Source organism: Jaculus jaculus, chromosome 11 (genome assembly GCF_020740685.1).
Source record: "Jaculus jaculus isolate mJacJac1 chromosome 11, mJacJac1.mat.Y.cur, whole genome shotgun sequence".
Classification (NCBI taxonomy): Eukaryota; Metazoa; Chordata; class Mammalia; order Rodentia; family Dipodidae; genus Jaculus; species Jaculus jaculus.
This window is the reverse complement of record NC_059112.1, coordinates 40,619,449-40,639,145: the sequence shown is the minus strand read 5'-3', so window position 1 is coordinate 40,639,145 and position 19,697 is coordinate 40,619,449. Positions and strand designations below refer to the sequence as shown.

At 46.1% G+C, this 19,697-nt stretch overlaps 1 protein-coding gene across 1 annotated transcript in view; it reads right to left on the bottom strand.

Annotated features, from left to right (window-relative positions):
• Positions 1–19,479, bottom strand: part of Ppargc1a (PPARG coactivator 1 alpha) — a 757,100-nt gene extending 737,621 nt beyond the window's left edge. The window contains exon 1 of the mRNA XM_004656094.2: positions 19,155–19,479. The gene's annotated coding sequence lies outside the window, so the exon portion shown is untranslated. The remainder of the gene's footprint in view (positions 1–19,154) is intronic.
• Positions 19,480–19,697: the final 218 nt, after the last annotated feature.

The window sequence follows — 19,697 nt, the reverse complement described above, 5'->3', positions numbered from 1 at the left end:
AAGGAGAGAAAATGACGAGAAAGAATGGTAGGGTATAGTCCAGGGGATGTGTATGGGGGGGGGGGGCTGGCAGGGAGCAGAGGACACGAGGATCCTACAGTCCTTGTGATGGTGGAAAGTAACATACGGGACACTGTGTCTGTCCACAGCTCCCCTGGGCCTAAAGGGTGTGAGCAAATGAGCAATATGGCATGGCTGGATGCACTTTCTTCATCTTTAAAATACATTTGTTTATTGAGTTGAGAGAGAGAGAGACAGAGAGAGTAAATACAGGCACACCAGGGCCTCCTCCCACTGCAAACTCCAGACACACTTTGTGCATCTGACTTTATGTGGGTACTGAGGAGTTGAACCCAAGCCATCAGGCCTTACAAGCAAGTGTGTTTAACCACTGAGCCATTTCTCCATCCCTGGATGCACTTTCTTAGGGAAGAATTATATTGTAGCAAAGGCAGGTTTCAGGGAAGGGGGGATGATTTACAATAGTCAGGGTCCAAAGGCAATACTGACAACACTTGAGAAAGGAAGAGGGGCACACTGGAGAAGAGGACACAGTCTTCATTTTGTCATTTCACTCAAGTCATATTCTCACAAAAGTCTTTATATTTTGTGTAGCTGGGTCCAGTCTGCACAAACAAGTGTGACACATGAGTGCATGTTCGACATTGCTCTCTCAAAATTTCCCAGCGAATGATAAGAGAAGCGGCTTAGGGTCCAGGCCGATTCCTTGTGCTCAAGGTGAGAATAGTTCAGTGACTAGCCGGGCATGGTGGTGCACACCTTTAATTCCAGCACTTGGGAGGCACAGGTAGGAGGATTGCCATGACTTTGAGGCCACCCTGAGACTATATGGTGAATTCTAAGTCAGCCTGGACTAGAGCAAGACCCTACCTTGAAAAACCAAAAAAAAAAAAAAAACCAAAAAAAAGAAAAAGAAAGGAAGGAAGGAAGGAAGAAAGAAAGAAAGAATAGCCCAGTTAGTAGAACAAGAAGACATTTCTTAGCTGGGCATGGTGGCACACACCTTTAATCCCAGTACTCAATAGGTAGAAGTAGGAGGGTCACTGGGAGTTCGAAGCCACCTTGTGACTACATAGTGAATTCCAGATCAGCCTGGACTAGAGTGAAACCCTACCTCGAAAAAGAAAAAAAAAAAAAAGAAGACATTTCTTTGCAGAGCTCAATGGAACATAAGCTGGTGTTTGCAGAGGTATGCTCTGGGAGGAGGGGACAAAATGACCACAAGACAAACCATTTGCTCAGATCTACAGTTTATTCTATTAGCCAAAAGAATCTGCAAAACCTATTATGCAAGGAAGGTCCTCACTTTTGAAAGAAGTGGTACAGCAACTAAAAAAGATTTACATGGGAGCTGGAGAGATGGCTTAGCAGTTAGGGTGTTTTCCTGCAAAGCCAAAGGACCCCAGTTCCATGGCCCAGAACCCACATAAACCAGATGCACAAGGTGGCATGTGCATCTGGAGCTCATTTGCACTGGCTGGAAGTCCTGGCTCACCGATGCTCTCACTCTCTCTTCCTCCCTGTTTATTTCCCTCAAATAAATAAAATATTTTTAAGTATTTATTTATGAGTTTTCAAATGGATGGAGAAAATTCTGTAAACAGAGGATCTGCTTTGTAACAGCTCCCCTGGTCCTCTCACTGGGAGCTGCCACCTGTGTGGCTGAACTTCTTTTCAGAGAGACAACACAAAATCTTGAAAGTTTGTATGTCCTTTACCCCAAAAGCTCTATTATCACATATCCTCCTAAAGATATAATCATAGGTGTACATCAAGTGTAGCCATAATTACCAATATCCTAAACACCTAATAAATATCAGACTTAAATAAACAGTCCTGTTATTATACAATAGAAAATGGACCAACTGAAAATGATAGAGGTATAAAAATATTATATGTAAATTGACTAAAATCAGGTTATAAAATATTTATAAGTAATGTCAATTAAACAAGAAATGCATAATCTTAGAGAAAAGACTAGAATGAAATACATCAAAATGTGCTCAGTAGTTATCTTGAGGTATTTAAATGACCGATAGTTTATTTTTTCCTTTTATCTGAACTTTCTTAAGAAAAAAAAATTCTAAAATAAAAAGGTATCATATTTATAACAAGAGAAATAAATTATATATCTCTATCATTTTTCTGGACATAGTTTTCAAAAATAGTATAATAGAGAACCAAGTTTAAATATGTTTTTAATTAATGAGTAAAATATAAAAACAGTATTCCCTATGAAAAAGAATGCAGACCAAAAGAGCTATTCCTTCTAATTTCAGAGAAGCCCTCCTCTGTTTTTCAGCAAATATCCTTTTATGGAAGTACTTAAAGGGATGTTTCTATCCCTCTAACTTCTGGCCCTTTTAGTAGATAGTTGTGTGACTGTTGGGTGATTTTCCTTAAATAGTTAGAAGGCATTAAAAAATAATTCTGCCGGGCGTGGTGGCGCACGCCTTTAATCCCAGCACTCGGGAGGCAGAGCTAGGAGGATCGCAGTGAGTTCAAGGCCACCCTGAGACTACAGAGTTAATTTCAGGTCAGCCTGGACCAGAGTGAGACCCTACCTCAAAAAAGAAAAAAAAAAAAAATCTGCTCATCAAATGACCAGTTTGATCAGGCACATAATATACTTTAAATTAGTTAGTACCTTTTTCATGTCCTTCATTATATTTAATGTGATACAAATAATGTTAATGTGTGTGTACACACACACACACACACACAAACACACACACACAAACACACACACACACACACACACACAAATCCAAGGTGCTTATAAATCAATTAAGGAAAAATCTAACTATTTACTCTAAATACAATATGCATAATTAATCTAAAAACAACTCTCTTTCAAGGAGTGTTTTATATCTATACAACCTTTTTTCTTTCTTGGATTTTTGAGACAGAGTCTCACCATGTAGCCCTGGCTGGCCTGCAGCTATCTATGTAGAGCAGATTGGGAGACCTTAAACTTGTGATGAACCTCCTGCCTCTGCCCCCCATACCAGGTGCTGGAATTACAGGTGTGGGCCACCACACCTGTCTTGCACCCTTCTCAAGTACTGTATATTCCCATATACATGATTAAGCATTTTCCCAAAATTTTCTGGAAAAGGGATATTTGAGTATTTTCCACCGACCTCAGATTCCAAAACATTGTCTAATTACTTTATTGAAACAAGTAAATGCTGCTTGGGGAAGACTCATCACAACTTCAGGAAGGATGCATATAGAGATCAATTTGACAGACTCAGTTACACAGGAAGCAATGACATTTAATACCAAGTTGTTCATTATTCCTCAACCCCGCAATGGAAATGCTTGACATCGCTGTAAACAAGTATTTTAACATAGTTACCTAAGTGAGTACAATGCTTCTTTAACATGTGCTTTTTTTCCTGGGCCTGTATTCAAGTTTAATGGTTCCTCTTGTCAGCAGGCAAACTCTCCACCATAACAACAATGATGAAAGCAGCACTTTGCAGTTCACAACCACTCCCCAAACCATCATCATACCTGATTGTCTAGTCCAGAGAAACAATAAAGAGAGCCAATTTTTGGAAAAAAAATAAACTGATATTTATTATAATCCATATAACCAAGTTGGCCTGTTGGTTCTAGACAACTTGTTCTTTAGGACCAGTTTAATCAAGGGAAATAATTTTTAACTTCTTTCCAATGCAAATGTTAGTATCAGGGTCAAGAAAATCAATTATAACAGGCTGGAGAGATGGCTTAGCAGTTAAGGCATTTGCTTGTGAAGCCTAAAGACACAGGTTCTATTCCCCAGTACCCACGTAAGCCAGATGCACAAGGCGGCACACGTGTCTGGAGTTCGTTTGCAGTGGCTGGGGGCCCTAATGTGCCCTTTCTTTCTTTCTTTCCTTCTTTCTTTCTTTCTTTCTTTCTTTCTTTCTTTTTTTCTCTCTCTCTCTCTCCTCTCTTCCTCTCTCTCTGCCCTGATGTGCTCATTCTCTCTCTCTCTCTCTCTCTCTCTCTCTCTCTCTCTCTTTCTGTGTGTGTCTCTCTCTCTCTCACACAAATAAATAAATAAATAAAACTCTTTTAAATCAACTAGCAATGGAGCCATACTTCTTAAAATAACAAGCTTTTTTTAAAAAATTTTTATTTATTTATTTGAGAGCGACAGACACAGGGAGAAAGACAGATAGGGGAAGAGAGAGAGAATGGGCACGCCAGGGCTTCCAGCCTCTGCAAACGAACTCCAGATGTGTGCACCCCCTTGTGCATCTGGCTAACGTGGGACCTGGGGAACTGAGCCTCGAACCGGGGTCCTTAGGCTTCACAGGCAAGCATTTAATGGCTAAGCCATCTCTCCAGCCCAAAATAACAAGCTTTTGACAAGCATTGTGGAGACGGTTCCATTCCCATTTGCAATGTTTTATGCTGTTTTCTTCAAAGCCCTGGAACCCTTTTAGTTTGGCATCATGCAAAGCAAGGCATTAAGGATTTCATTAGTACTGCTGAATGTCCCTTAGAGTATGTCCCCAAGTTCTGATACTATTTCATTCTCTAGCTTGGGTGGCTAATTTTAATTTCGAAAGAAAGAAAGAAAGAAAGAAAGAAAGAAAGAAAGAAAGAAAGAAAGAAAGAAAGAAAGAAAGAAAGAAAGAGGGAGGGAGGGAGGGAGGGAGGGAGGGAGGGAGGGAGGGAGGGAGGGAGGGAAGGAAAGAAGGAAGGAAGGAAGGAAGGAAGGAAGGAAGGAAGGAAGGAAGGAAGGAAGGAAGGAAGGAAGGAAGGATAGAAAGAGGGAGGGAGGGAGGGAGGGAGGGAGGGAGGGAGGGAGGGAGGGAGGGAGGGAGGGAGGGAGGGAGGAAAGAAGGAAAGAAGGAAAGAAGGAAAGAAGGAAGGAAGGAAGTTTAGCCATCGATTGAACTGCAGTAAAATCTAAAACTAAAACCTTACCTTTGATTTCCTAATTAAACTGTTCTTTTTGCACGGTCAACAAGCAAATTTCAATGATGTAAAGATCTTAAATTTAAACCAAATTTGACAGCTTGCTTGCTGGCTAACTTGTGTCAGATAAAACAGGGTGAAAAACTCTCCAACCTACATGACAGGACTCACAAGACCCCTACTGTGGTAGTTCCTTCCCTTTGCTAAGTAAGAGATCAGAGTGGGAGGTGGACAGCTGGTGTGTAAATCAGTAACTCCAAAGGAGGTCCCAGGGTCACCCTGTCCATTGCCGAAGTCTAAGCTGCCTTCCTTTGGTGAGCGTTATTTTTTCCTCCTTGGTATTTCACAGTTTAACAGAGATAATGCTCTGGGAGTGGTGGCGCACATCTTTAAGCCCAGCACTCGGGAGGCAGAGGTAGGAGGATTTCCATGAGTTCGAGACCACCCTGAGACTCCATAGTGAATTCCAGGTCAGCCTGACTACAATGAGACCCTACCTTGAAAAACAAAAAAAAATAATAATAAAAATAAAAGAGATAATGCCAGCTAGATGACAGATAGCTAGATACATAGGTAAATAGATATGTGATGGGCAGGTAGATATATACACATACGTGGATAAATGATAGACAAGAAATAGTATGTGTATATATGATATACATGGGTAGATGTGCCTATACCTTTTACATAGCTTATATAGAGATAGGCACTGTATGCATAGCCTCCATCTACCTAGCCATGTATCTCATGTATACATGCTATAGGCTTTTGTGATTTCATGGGGGGGGGGTGTGTATCAATTTCAGTTCCCTGTGTTCAGGGACAGCAAATTGCAGGCAGTCAGTGTATTTTATCAAGTGAAAAATTTGACCAAACAGCCATGTACTCCATGCTTAGTGCCTCCCACACATTCCTTCTGCCTAGAACACCCTCTTTTGCCCTGTTCCTGCACCCATTCTCTCTGCCCATAGCCTCTGTGTTCCTCAAAGCCCAGAACATATGCCATGACTCTCTTAAACCCTGCAGCTCCTTCTCTACACCATCTCAGCACTGTCCCTGTCTCAGAGCACGAGTCACTTCATCCACTTCCTGCCTTGTCAGCAGCCAGGTTAGGTCCTCTTGGCAGCCCACACCCACATCCATGAGGCCCCTCGGTCCATCCAGTCATCTGATCACACAACTGAAGGCAGCCTGGTATGAGAGCTCAACCATGGACTTGGCAATCAGATGCACTTAGATTCAAATCCTCACACTGCCTCTTGCCAGCTGTGTGATCTTGGTTAGGCCAGCTCATCTCTCTGCCTCCCTGCTTCTTCATTTGTAACACATAACATTACTAGTAGCAGCTATTCTGTAGGAATATTTTGATGAGTTAGTCCATGTTAAAGCACTTTTAAAGATTTGTCCAATGTTATAGTAAAGTGCTTGATAAATGGATTCTTCTGTGATAGACTCAACATAATTTACTGAGAATCTATTATGCTGTAGGCAGTGTAGTAAGTATCCCAGACTGACTGAAGAAATGGCTGAGAAGACCGGTCTTGACTTGGCCATTCATTAGTCAGTAGAAAAAGTCAGCCAGGAGTGGTGGCACACACCTTTAATCCCAGCACTCAGGAGGCTGAGGTAAGAGAATCACTGTGAGTTCGAGGCCACCCTGAGACTACATAGTTAATTTGAGGTCAGCCTAGACCAGAGTGAGACTCTACCTCAAAAAACAAGAAACAAAGAAAAAGAAGAAAGAAAGAAAAAGTCTTCCAGGTCCAAGGTGTCACTGAAAGCCAGCATGGTGGCACATGCCTTTAATCCCAGTACTTGGGAGGCAGAGGTAGGAGGATCGCTGAGAGTTTGAGGCTACTCTGAGACTACATAGTGAATTCTGGGTCAGCCTGTGCTAGGGTGAGACCCTACCTGGAAACAAAAACAAAACAAAACCAAGGTGTCACTGAAACCTCACCAGCTGTGATAGGGATGGGTATCACTGTTGCTGCTCTCATGTAGGAGCAAGTGAAATCTCTTTGCTCTGCCCTCCACAGCACACACTTGGCGGGTGGATGTCTCCACAGCATTCACCTCACAAGCCCTCCAACTTCTAGAGACTTTTCCCATTCCCTCCGCAGCTCCCTTGACTTCACACGAAGCATCTTTTTTAGCATCTGTTCAGCCCGACTCCCATCATTAGATACATTCTTGTGCGTTTCTAATGCACCACTGATTTGTTTCAGACTAAATCGTGGGATCTAAAAATAAAGTGATGTTGAACAAATTTCTTTGCATATTAACTTTAAAGAAATGGATTAATCTTTTAGAAATAATCAGAAATGAGTAAGCCACTCAGCATGTAACAGTAACAAAAAGTATAAAACTATGATGCCCTCCAATTCTTGCTTTTCCTCCTTGACTCTTTCTGAATTTATCAATTTAAGCATACACTTCAGAATTTTTCATTTTAAAAAATTAAGAGGCTTAAGTGAGCCTATGATAGCCCAACCATGCTCTTCCCTGGGGACTCTTTAATGGAAACAGGATTCATTTGATCTCCAAGTCAAATTCCCATTTTCAAAAAATGACATTGCAAGCCGGGCGTGGTGGCGCACGCCTTTAATTCCAGCACTCGAGAGGCAGAGCTAGGAGGATTGCCATGAGTTCAAGGCCACCCTGAGATGACAGAGTTAATTCCAGGTCAGCCTGGACCAGAGTGAGACCCTACCTCGAAAAAACAAAAAACAAACAAACCAAAAAAAGACATTGCAGAATTGTCCTCCTCACTCTAAGAGGAGGAACAAAGAACAATAAATAAAGTGACATGTGTCATGACAGAAAAGTTGTTTTCTGAAACTTTAGCTATTTATCTGGCACATGCCACCTGTCTGCTACAGGCTGGCCATGATGAGGGACCAGGAACTAAGAGTTTTCTTTCCAAAGGAGCTTCCTCGGTAGGGTGGGAGATGACAGGGGAACATGGGGTATGACAATACAAGACAGAAAGTGTCAAGGGAAGAGAGCAATAGGTCTGGGAAACAATCCCTGCTAAAAAACCATGACCTGCCCATTTGATAAGTCATGATGATATCTTTTCTTCTTTCAACCTATGCTCATACACATCCAAATTCACTCCTTGCTCCCCGCCACCCCCCACCCAATGCCCCTGGGACCTGGAAATACCCTCCGTCACCAGACCTTGGATATTTATCTGTCACCTAAGCCGGGTGACAGAATTTGATGTTTTCTTCCTATTACTCACAAAGGTTATATACACGAATAAGTGTACATCCTGGGTGAAATGTAAATTGATGAGGCAAAATGCAGTTTAGTTTATAAAATGTAGTCATTCCTTGCCAGTTTTGTTTCAGAAGAGGGAGGGTTACAGCCAACTGAGAACAATTACCAAATTGTCAATGGAATTCAATAAATGTTGTTTAAAAAAACTAATTATTTGTTACAATAACCAGCTACTACTGCCACTTTGTATTTGGGGGTTTGTAAACGACTTCCATTTGAAATGTAATTGATTCCATTTTTATCATTTGTTCAAGTTTATGTGGTTGTTCTCATCCTAAGAGATGATAACATCTATTTTCAGCAAATTATACATTATAATTCCTCATTCAAAAGCTGTAACAGAAAACAAAATGCTAATTTATGCTGTAAACGAAACTACGGAATCATGATCACTCATTGTTAACATTAGGGGCTAAACTGCTACTAGAAATAATAAATTGGGACAAAATGTGCCTGGGTGTGTTGGTGAGCTCCCATTTTTATTTATGTCTTTTTTTTTTTTTTACCCAGTTTCTAAGATTCTTTTCCCCAAGGGATGTCCTGGCGTGCTGACTTCCTCCAGGTAGAATCTTGATTCTCGCTTTGCCTTGAAGCTATGACCTGCAGCTCTGTTTCCAATGTGATCAGAAGAGCATGCTGCAGAGGGAAGCATGTGATACCCACATACTGGCTTTTCCTCGTTTCCTTAAGTTTCCACACCTATGTTTCCCCTCACACCCGCCATCTCCCCCTCCCCACCCCCACCGCAGGTGTCCCTGTGTTAGGGTCCCACAGCAGCCTCTTCCAGTCAAGGTGAGACTTCCCCAAGCACAAACTCCCCCTCTGCTAAGTGTATACACCAAATAAACAAATAAATGCACACAGGCCCATGCATATTTTTAATAAGCCAGGTCGATTCTTATTAACAAACAAAAAGAGGGAGGCACCAATTTGGTACCCTATTCCTAAAGGTACTGGGATTTGTTTAAAGATCTATCTTTATGAGAAGATTGTAACATCACCCAATGGTGATTTCTACTTTACTTCTTTTTTAAAAACACATAATAATTGAAAAGAAAAGAAATATTTGACTATAAGTATTATATTGAAAATATGTGAATTCTTTGAAGGCACCAAAAAGTCACACTGCCTTCAACAGCAAATCACTCTCTGCTGCCCTTTTATTTGATATTGTCCGCTGTGCGCATTCACATCTGCTGCCAGTGTGGTCACTGACTTCCTATGGTCTCTCTGGAAGGAAGTTCCGCTTCCTTGATGACAGCTACAAAGAGGAGGTGACTGTCTTCTCATTCCACTGCAAACCCTGCACTTTTACATTGCTGCTAGGCCACAGAAACGTGAGACCAGAGAGTAACTCTGCCCTCTTTCTAGAGACTGTCTTGCTGAAGCTACTGACATTTAATGTCTTCCCTCCCCTTCCCACAACTATATTGAGGAGGGACACAATTTAAGGGCTGAGCCACTAAAAGGCATTAGTTCATGATGGACATAAATGTTAGGTGTCTGACTCAGTACAGAAGACACTTGATATAACACAGCTATGAAGAGAAAGGCATGCCTCACGCTGATTTGCAGACATAAATACACACACTGCAAGCCCACAAGATATGGGTTAGATTATAAAATGAAGGTGAGTATATGCCTGTGTGTGTGTGTGTGTGTGTGAGAGAGAGAGAGAGAGAGAGAGAGAGAGAGAGAAAGAGAGAGAGAGAGAGAAGACAGAGATGGAGGGCTTAACTGCATCTGAACAATATAAAATTTCTCTTCCCTGTTTGATTTGGTAAGGTGACAATCTAAAAGCCCCATTTGGCCAGGTGTGGTGGTGCATGCCTCTAATCCCAGCACTCAGGAGGCAAAAGTAGGAAGCTCACTGGAGGTTCAAAGCCAGCCTGAGACTACATAGTGAATTCCAGGTCAGCCTGGGCTAGAACAAGACCCTACCTTAAAAATACAAAAAAGGAGCTGGTCATGGTGGCGCCTTTAATCCCAGCACTTGGGAGGCAGAGGTATGAGGATCGCCGTGAGTTCAAGGCCACCCTGAGACTATATAGTGAATTCCAGGTCAGCCTGGGCTAGAGTGAAACCCTACCTAAAAAAAAAAAAAAAAAAGTGGCTGGAGCCCAGCGTGGCGGCACACGCCTTTAATCCCAGCACTCAGGAGGCACAGGTAGGAGGATCACAGTGAGTTGGAGGCCACCCTGAGACTACATAGTGAATTCCAGGTCAGCCTGGTGAAACCCTACTCATAAAAAAAAGGGGGGGGGCTGGAGAGGTGGTTTAGCAGTTAAGGTACTTGCCTGAAAAGCCTAAGAACCCAGCTTCGAGTCCTCAATTACCTATGTGAGCTAGATGCACATGGAGTTCCTCTGCAGTAGTTAGAGGCCCTGGTGTGCACATTCTCTATCTCTCTGTCTCTCTAAAATAAATAAATAAAAATATTTTTTTAATCTGTCTCTTCAGCTGAATCAACTGTTTATAGCAAAAACGATGTTAACCTCAAACATCACCAGTCCATCACCAAGAGAAGCAAAAAGGCATTAAGGAGTTCTGGTCGGCTCTACCAAAGCAGACAGTGTCACTTCATTCCCCAAAGAGAATCTTATCCAGTGACATAAAGAAAGAAAAGTGGACAGAGCTGACAAGCAAAGGAGCTCTCCACTATTTCAAGAAGCTCACAAATAAATGACATCATCAAAAACTTGCTAGAAATGGGCAAAGAGCCTCACAGTATGTTCAGGTTGTCAGGGACAGTGCAGAGGGTAAAAAGAAGCTGGCCCCAGGCTGCCTGCCTAGCCAGCCTCCCAATTTGCAGTGCTGAGATCTTAACAAGGGCTTAATTCTGTCTTGTTTTCCTTGTCTGCAAAATGGGAATAATAGAAGTACCTCATATGTTGTTGTTGAGATTAAATGAGTAACAGAAAATATTTGGAATAGCATTTCAAAAGACTAGTTATAATCCAGCTGTGGTGGCACACGCCTTTAATCCCAGCACTCAGGATGCTGAGGCCAGAGGGTCACTGTGGGCTCCAGGCCAGCCTGGGCTAAAGTGAGACCCTGCCTCAAAAGAAAGGAGGATAGCTGGGAGTAGCCAGCACTCAAGAGGCAGAGGTAGGAGGATTGCCGTGAGTTCGAGGCCACCCTGAGACTACAGAGTGAATTCCAGGTCAGCCTGAGCTAGAACAAGACCCTACCTCGGAAAACCAAAAAAAAAAAAGAAAGAAAGAAAAAAAGGAGGGAGGGAAGTGGCTGTTACTATCACCATTATTTGATCCTCAAGTTTCAGGTTTGTAAAAAATACAGAATATTTTCCAGCTGATAGTTCATGGAAATTAGCCTCTCAGGAAGACTCACAGGGCTGGAGGGATGGCTTAGTGGTTAAGATGTATGCCTGCAAAGCCAAAGGACCCAGGTTTGATTTCCCAGGACCCACGTAAGCCAGATGCACAAGGTAGCACATGCATCTGGAATTCGTTTAAAGTGGCTGGAGGCCCTGGCATGCCAATTCATTTTCCCTCTCTCTCTCTCATAAATGAATAAAATAAAATAAATATCTTTTTAAAAAAGAATAGTTGGCCAGGCGTGGTGGTGCACGCCTTTAATCTCGGCGCTTGGGAGGCAGAGGTAGGAGGATCACTGTAAATTGGAGGCCACCCTGAGAATACAAAGTGAATTCCAGGTCAGCCTGGGCTACAGTGAGACCCTACTTGAAAAAGAAAAGAAAAAAAAGAAACAAAACAAAGAAGATGATGATGACTTACAACATGGCCTGAAGAAATGGCTTAGCAGCTGGCAAAACCAAAGAACATTGTTTGATTCCCCAGTACCCACAAAAAACTGGATGCACAGAGTGGCGCATGTATATGGAGTTTGTTTGAAGTAGCTAGAGGCCCTGAGTTGTCCATTTTCTCTCTATATCTGCCTCTCTCTCTCTCTCTCTCTCTCTCTCTTTCTGTCTGTCTCTCATAAATAATAAATAAAAATTATTTGTAAAATATGTTTTAAAAACAGAAGACTCACAGCAAGCCTGTCACTTCAAGTCTCCTTCTTTGTCTGCCCAGAAGAACTCTGAAAAACTAGAATTGGAGACTAGAGTGGTGGGTCAGTGGTTAAAGGCTCTTGCTTGCAAAGCCTGCCTGCCAGTGTTCAATTTCCAAGTCATCCACATATGCAAAAACATGGTGCATATGGAATTAGTTTGTAATGGCAAGAGGCTTTGGCATGCCCGACACATGTGTGCACATATACATGCACACACATATAAATAAATAAAATTTATTTTAAAAAGAGCTAGAGGGGCTGGAGAGGTGGCTTAGCAGTTAAGGCACTTGCCTGTGAAGCCTAAGGACCAAGGTTCAATTCCCCAAGACCCAGGTAAGCCAGATGCCCAAGGTACATGAATCTGGAATTCATTTGTTTGCAGTGGCTGGAGACCCTATCGTGCCCATTCTCTCCCTCTCTATCTGCCTTTTTCTTTCTCTCTTTCTCTCTCTCCCTCTCCCTCCCTCCCTCCCTCCCCCCCCCTCTCTCTCTCTCTCTCCCAAATAAATGAATAAATAAATAAAAGGACATTTTTTAAAAGAGCTGGAGTCAGGCTTACTGACACACACCTTTAATCCCAGCACTTGGGACGCAGAGGTGGAAGAATCACTCTAAACTCGAAGCCACCCTGAGACTACAAAACCTTACCTAAAAAAAAAAAAAAGCTGGGTGGGGTGGTTCACACCTTTAATCCCAGCACTTGGGAGGCAGAGGTAAGAGGATCGCTGTGAGTTGAAGGCCACTCTGAGACTCCATAGTGAATTCCAGATCAGCCTGGGCTAGAGTGAGAACATACCTCAAAAAAATAAAATAAAATAAAATAAAAAATAAAAGCTAGGCATGGTGGCACATGATTTTAATCCCTATAATCCCAATATTTAGGAGGCAGAGGTAGGAGGATCACTGTGAGTCTGAGGCCAACATGAGACTACATAGTGAATTCCAGGTCACCCTGGGCTAAAGTGAGAACATACCTCAAAAAAACCAAAGGCACTTGCCTATAAAGGCTAATGGCCCAGGTTCAATTCTCCAGTGCCCACATAAACCAGATGCTCACACAAAGTAGTAACATACAAAGTGGCGCATGTGTCAGAGTTTGCTTGCAGGGGCTTGAGGCCCTGGCATGCCCATTCTTCCTTTCTCTTTCACACTATCTTTCTCTCCTTGCAAATAGATACATAAAACAAATTTTTAATAAAAAAGAGAAACTAGAGTTATGTGAGGTATACTCACAGGAGGACCTTTAAATTTTATTTAGTGTAAAAATGTACAAATGCACTTTAAAAACATCTTATAGAGACTCGAGAAATGGCTCAGCAGCTAAGGTGTTTGCCTGCAAACCCTAATGACCGGAGTTTGGTTCCCCAGTACCCACATAAAGCCAGATGCAGAAGGGGGTGCATGCATGTGGAGTTCGTTTACAGTGGCTGGAGGCTCTGGTGTGCCTACATTTTCCCTCTCTCTCCCTCCTCTTCCCCCCCTCACTTTCTCTCTCCAAATGAATAAATAAAATAAAAAGTTTAAAATTAAATATATATATATAAGCTAGGGCTTTACAACTCATTGGTAGAGCACATATTTAGCATGTACAAGGCCATGGGTTGACTCTCCTGCAGACAACAAATAAATAAAATAAAGTAAAAATGGTTTGTAGGGTTGGAGAGATGGCTCAATGGTAATGGTGCTTGTCTGCAAAACCTAAGGATCTGGGTTCAGTTCCCCTGTACCCATGTAAAGCCAGATGCACAGGGTGGCACATGTGTCTGGAGTTCGTTTGCAGTGGCTACAGGCCCCTAGCATGCCCATTCTCTCTCTCTCTATCTGCCTTTCTTTCCCTCTCCCTCCCTCCCTCCCTCCCCCCTCTCTCACTCACTCTCTCTCTCTTTCTCTCTCTCTCAAACATACACACACACATATAATTTCAAAAATGGTTTGAAGTTCACATATATACATCTTCAGGAAAATAAAAGTGTTTATCTAAAACGTATAGAATTTCAGTTTATATTTTTTGAGCTTTGTGATGTTGGCTAGCTAAAAACGTTGTAAATAAATGGAAAATATTCTCAAATCTTGTCTCACCTCTATGAATCACTTTAAAAATTGTGGAATAGAATAACCAGAAAAAAGAAAAAATATTCAATTCTTCATGGTACTTCCTGTTTGGTCTATTACTATTTATGGAAATAGTACCAAGGACCTCTCACCCACCCCGCCAAAAAATAAAACAAGGTACAGAAAACAAGCTTTTAACGACTTACCCACATCCAGTAATGAATCTGTATTGTAACTTCTACCCTGCTTGAAAAGATAAAGTGCAAAGAACTACAGGTACTAAGGAACGGTCAGAGCTCGATTCAACACAGCTACAGCCTGCTCTGAGAGGACAGAACACAAATGCCTTTATAAGGATGCCATTTTATGTTTCGAGTCTGAAAAATGTGATGGAACAAGAAACAATGAGATGTTAGAGTGTGGTCAAGTCTCTGTCTTTCTCACAAACTCCAAGTAAAGCTCCCATACCTAGAGCTGGCCAATCAGGTAAGTAAAGCCAGATGTCTGGCCCCGCAGACACCCAAGCAGTCAGCTAATTAGCTCCATTTTTCACTTTCCATTGATTGATTCTGTATGATACAGACCTGGCCTCCTTCGATCTGGGCCAACATAGTAATGACTATTTAAGGTGACCTAGGTCCAAAAGGTAAGCACTGTCCGGCTGGCTTCAGAGGGAGGTAGGAAGCTTAAACAACTACAGGGGGAGAATCCCAGAGTGAAAAGCACACATGAGAAGATTAAGCTAGTTCTGGAAGCTTGCACTACTGCCATCCCTAGGCGTGAAACTGTAAATTAAAGAATAGTGTGCTGTCTGCTGCACGGAGCCAAAGCAGACACTTTACATATACACTTTAATTGGGGGTTTTGTTCTAATTGAAGAAATAAATTTCACCTAAGCAGATGCTCCCCCCACGCCCCACCCCTGCACACACACACACACACACACACACACACACACAAGCGGTTGGTATATTTTGCACATTGACAAGTGGATGCAAAATACTTGCAACATGGTCTACTCAGATACAGGATGGAATTTCCCAGTTTTTAAAATGGTAACAGATGTAATTTCGGCTCTAATACACATTGGGCTCGCTCCAAAAAAAAAAAAAAAAAAATCACCACCCTCCCCAGCTTTAATAATAAAATGTCACCGAACAGCTGAAAAAGAAACCTTCCCTTCAACCGTGAGAGGTGGCTGCATTCCTGTTTGTTTTGCACAGTTTAGCAGTAAATACATGCCCCGCTTGTTTCTAGATATCAAGAATCTCCATCTTCATTACAGTTTTCACTCGTTTGTTTATAACGAGAGGTGTCATAATCATGTTTCTTGTGAAAATGAAAGTAATCAAAATGCCTTGTGATTCCAGGAAAGGGGCCTCTACTAAGCCATGCCTGCCTGCTATTGATGTTAGAAAAAGGCTCCTTTTACATGGTATTAGATGTTGAGAGCACATGTTATTGATCTGGAAATAAAAAGCTTGATTTTTTTTTTTAGTCCAGTCAAACCTTACCTTCATAAGCACTTTATAACACGGAGGGGGTTTTATTTTTAATTGAGGTAGCGTAAACAAATTATATTTGAAGAACTCGCTATTTTTAGGGAAGAGAGGATTTGTAAGCTCTTTGGCAGCAATTCAGGTAAAATCATGAATAAGTCTCACTCTTCCAAATTTGGCCCTGGCCTCCCCCTATGGCAGCTCTGCTCATACGGGGGAGAGAGGATTTTAACTATTGCCTTTGTTTTCTCCTTTCTCCTCGTAGGGAGAGTTGGAGCCGTTTTCGCAGTCATTTGCCCAAGCCCAAACGCTGTAAAGACAGACGAATTCAGCAAGGCCCCAGTGCACACACTAGATTGCTCTGCGAAGCCGCCCTCGGTGTCTGCTTCGGAAACCGCCAATCCTGGTACCAGCCCCTACTCCCTCCGCATGTGAAGGCCCCTTCCCCTAACGAGGCCCATCTTCCATCTGTCTGCCACTTTAGCCTAAAGTTCGTACCGCAGCCAGGGAAGAACCAACACCCCCCTCACCTCTCTCCCCTTCTCTCCCTCTCTCCGAGCAGTTCGCTCCCCTGGACCAGTCTGGGAGCACCGCCCTCCGCCCCCGACGCCAGCCGCTCCATCGGAGATTCTAGGCGTTTTCTTGGCCCCGATGCGTCTCCCTTTCTAGAGGAAAGATGTTGCCTTTTGGGGAAATCCTCTTCCTAATCAAGTTAAACTAACTTTACCCGAAGAAGCCAACAGTTTACCTGTTTTCGTAAATGTCCCCCTCCAGGGCTCTTTCCTTGACTCACCCCGCCTCCCTCCCCCCCCCCCACCTCTCCCTCTCGCCCACCTGCTCTGGTTTCCAAGGAGTTTGCACGTGACTACCTGTCTGGAGAAATCGGGCCTCCTTGGCCCTTCCCACGACTTCTTTCCTATCTCATTAAAGAGGCTGCGAAACCGCCCCTCCGCCTTGGAGCGGTATCTCTCGCTGCGTGCCTCCCGGCACCGTGTCTCCCCGCTCTTCCTCCCGGGGAGAACCGAGCGGCCCGAGGGGCAGGTCGGAGGCACGTGGAAACTTCTCCTAACGCATCTCACTCCAACAGTGGGGGGCGCGGCCCTGCCGAGGCAACCCGAAAGCCGGCCAGGCTGGTGCGTGTGCGTGTGTGTGCGTGTGCGTTTCAAGCCTCTGGCCTTGGTCCTCAAAGGCATCATCTGGGGTTGGTTTCTGACTCATCGGCAACCACGAGCGCGCACAAGCGCGCGTACACACACACACACACACACACAGAGAGAGAGAGAGAGAGAGAGAGAGAGAGAGAGAGAGAGAGAGAGAGAGGGAGAGGCTCGTGGGCTCCTGAGTTTGCCAAGCAAAGGGGTCGTTGACTCCGGGCAATCCCGGAAGACGTGGAGAGAACTTGGGGGCCAGCCACGAGGGTGGCCTAGAAAACCACCCCCTCCCACGCCACCGGCTGCCAGGGCACCCTCCTTGACCCCATTCGTGCCTCTCCAGGGTTCCCAACTCCAGTCTCGGCAGCTACCGCAAGTTTGCCCTCTCGGCGAGGCCTCCCCTCTCCCGGGCCGTATCACTGCGAACCCCGTCGTCCTGCACCCGGGGCCGTGCGCCCGGCGGCGAGCAGATGCCCGGGGGCGACCCGGCGATGTGGCCGATGCTCGCGGCCGCCCGGCGATGTCGTGCCGCGGCTTCCGGAGCCTCTCCGAGCTCCCGGGCGGCCCTTTCTGGATTATTCACTCGGGTAGCCACGGCGCTTTCGGGGACGGAGGGCGGGGGGACGAGCCACCGCCGGAGAGGCGACGTGTTCTCCCGACCGCTACTACTTTGGCGATCTGTTTGTGGAGGGCTCAGGGTGGTGCGGGGGCGGCGGAGCACATTTCCCGGTTGTTTTGCTTTAGGGCTTTGCCTCCCGCCCCCCGCCCCTCCCGCCGCGAGCTCGCTGGAGCGCGCTGCGCCCTGGGCCCGGGAGGGAGCGCGCCAACGCCGGGCGGGCAGCCCCGCGAGCGGCCGAGGCTGGAGGGCCGGCGAGCGGGCTCGGGAGAGACACGCCACGGCGGCCCGGAGAGCCCGGCTGGACGGAGCTCTTTTCTCGGACAACCCCCCCCCCCTACGGCCCTGCTGGCCCGCACCCCTAGGTGTGCACGCCACCGGGCCGGGGAACTCCCGGAGACCCGGCCGGACCACCGAGTGGATGCTAAGCTACTACCTACACCACTGCTCTTCCACCTGGCCGCTGGCCCCAACTTTCCCCAGCCCGCCACGCGCGAACACACACACACACACACACACACGCACACGCACACGCACGCACACACCACTCACTCCTTCCGTCCCTGGACCCCCAGCTCCACTTCCCGATGCAGTTTGGACATGACAGATGCCTGTAGACTTTCACCAAACAAGCAGTGGGGGCAGCAGACTACAACAGTTATTTAATTAAAAGGCATTTTCCTCTAATTCTCGCTCTGGCTCCCGGAATAGCTTTTGCAAGCCCCCCCCCTTCTCCCGCGCCGTCAGACCCTGAGCACATGCCTGTCTCTCCAGGTAACCCGTGGCCCGCTGACACCCGTCTTTTTCCACGCCCCCACTTCCCGCATCCACCCCCGCTGCCTCCCCAGGCCCCTCGAATCACACCAACACACACACACCTACAGGCCGGTGGCGGGGAGCGTGCAGGACACGATGCAGCCGGACTGCATTGCACAGTCATCAAAGTTAAGTGTGTGTTCGTGGGGTGCTCGTGAGCGCCCGGGGAGGCGCGGGGTCGGGTGGAGCGGAGCCTCCACTCAGCCCCTTCCCCATCCTCGAGGGTCAGGGGACGCCACTACTTGAGAGTGCAGCCATTTTAGGGAAAGAGGTGGCTGGGAGCCCTGGAGGGGGGAAGTGGAGGGACAACACGTCGCGGGGGTGGGGGTCGCGGCTCTGCAGCCCCTCGGCGCCAACCGGAGGGCGGGCAGGTGCCGGGCGCACAGGGGCGCGGCGCCCGCGGCGACTTGGGGAAGGTTGCGCTCGAGTTCCCTGCTTGTGCCTGGAGTTGTTCGGGGTAACGCGCCAGCTCCTGCCTCTTTCTCGGTTCCCGCTGGGCTGGGAGGTGAGGAGGGGTAGGTGTCGGTGGCAGAACGGGCACCCGAGGGACGCCACAAACCCTGAAGCCCCGGAAAGGTGGTGCTGGGGGAAGAGGGCACCTCGATAGCTGGTTGGCGCTGACCCAGACAGTGCGACCCACTTGCCCCCCCAATCTCCCCACCCCCTCCCAAGCCGCTGCTTCTCCCCCGCCTGGTGCCAAGTGAGCGAGCGGCGGGGGGCACCGGGCGCGACGCCGCCCGGCACCGAGCCACCCCTTACCTGGCTGGAAGGGTTTTCCCAGGAGGAGCCGTAGTTGTAAAAGAAGGAAGAGAAGGTGTCTTCCGACAGCCCGCAGCCCGCCATGCTCTGGATGCAAATAAAACGAGGAAAGGGGGGAGAAGGAAAAAAAAAGCGCACGCACACACACACACACAAAAGCAACGAAAAATGTTCAAAAATCAAATGAAATCAATAAGCCAGCTGAAATTCTCTGGCAAAAATGAAGCAAAGAAAGGGTGAAGGAGATGGCCGAGGGGAAGGGAACTCCCGGCGGTGCTCCTCCTCGGGCTGAGCAGGGATGCTCGGGCCGCCGCCGCCGCCGCCGCCTCTCAAGACGGTACCTAGAGAGGTTCGTCCTGACTCGGGCAGCCGCCGCCGCCGCCGCCGCCTGTGCCGGCTGCGTGTGTGCGCGCGTGTGTGCGCGTGTGCGCGTGTGTGTTGTGTGCGCGCAGAGCGGGGGACCGCAGGGGGAAGCGAGAGGACGAGCGAGTCGGGATGCAGGGCGCAGAGGCAGAGCGGGCGGCCGTGTGCGCGCCGGGCTGG